Source organism: Nicotiana attenuata, chromosome 11, assembly GCF_001879085.1.
Source record: "Nicotiana attenuata strain UT chromosome 11, NIATTr2, whole genome shotgun sequence".
Lineage (NCBI taxonomy): Eukaryota > Viridiplantae > Streptophyta > Magnoliopsida > Solanales > Solanaceae > Nicotiana > Nicotiana attenuata.
In genome coordinates, this window is record NC_031999.1 from 36,308,317 (window position 1) to 36,309,906 (window position 1,590).

Here is a 1,590-nt window from a genome sequence, read left to right on the forward strand (position 1 = left end):
TTAAAGCTGTGGCTTTAATTTTATTTGCTGCTATTTGCTGAAGTACGACAGGCAGCTTTGAAACTCCTTTTCTTTATATACTTATCTCAAGCAGTCCAACAACATAGAACCGTTTCACACCAGTGGCTCAGAATCATCTCCGGTCCTCATTCCAATAGATTCTGCACAACAAGAGTTCATTTTTGTTAGTGCTAACAGTTGATATTCCTATTCTCTTCCCACTCAATTCATTTTCAACCACAAGGTGCATAAGATTCAAGTTGCATAACCAAGATAGAACCTTTACAGCTGAGGGTGTCGGCGAAAAGGAAGAAATTATTGAAAATTTATAGGACTCACCGGAGAAATAAGAAGAAGCAGATAAGGATGAACCTTACTTCTAAAAAAAGAAAAGATAAAACTTTGAGGAGGAGAAAGGGGGCTGAAGTTGTTAAAAATTTTTAAAAAATGGGTATAGGTTAAATGGGGGCAACCAAATAGGGCGCCCCGTGCAATTTTTACTTAATGCCCAGACCCAAAATATTCACTACTCCTACCCATGCTCCCCAAACTATTTACCCGCCTTTCTTCTTCTTCTTCCGCTTTTTACCTTCCTCACTTTATACCCATCGGCTTTTTTCCTATATAAAAAATAATCTGGTAACAAGTTACATCATACATAGAAAATGAATATGGAAAGGTAAAGTTACTGCATATAACTATCCATTTTAGCATCTCAGGGCAACCAAATTTTCGACTGGGCAATAAGCAGATTAGGAATTGCAGCCACCGTAGCTAAGGCCTTAGCTTTCATGCATGAAGGCCTCCAGAATAATGATATTCCTCACGGAAACTTGAAATCCACCAATATGTGTATTTGAATATCCACCATTGTTGGGCTTGAAGCTCAATTTTATTTTTGAAGATTTCTTGTTTGATTCAAAGTGGGTGCTGTTAAATATTGCTTATAGTACCTTCTGAAATTTGATAGCATTTGGAGCTGATTTGAGGTGATTGAGATCTAAATTTTCAGTTGAAAATCGAAGAAGAACACAGCTACAGTATACCGCTACGGTATAGAATATGTTGTAGGAGTATATAGCTATACTGCAACAATATACTATTATAGTCTACAATATACTGCAACGGTATATTGTAATAATCGAAGAACACAGTTACCTAACAGTATACCGCTACAATATACAATATACTATAGGAGTATATAGTTATACTGCAACAGTATACTATTATAGTATATAATATATTGTTATAGTATACCGTAATAATATGCAATATACTATAACAATATGTTGTAATAGTATACAATATACTATAGTAGCATATTTATTACCCGTAAATTCACTTGCCTTTTCCCTTTTAATTTGCTTTAAGCTTTTACCCAGCGTGAGAGGCAAATTGAAAATGCAAGGAAAAAAAATATTATAGTATGTTATATAATGTAGCGGTATACTCTTACAATTAGACCCTTTTATATTTTTTTGAAATTTTTATTGACAACTGATATTTTTTTCAGTTTAATAATTGAATTAAAAATTTTTTAACTCTTTGCGTACAATTGTATACCCTGTTGGTATAACTATATAATATACT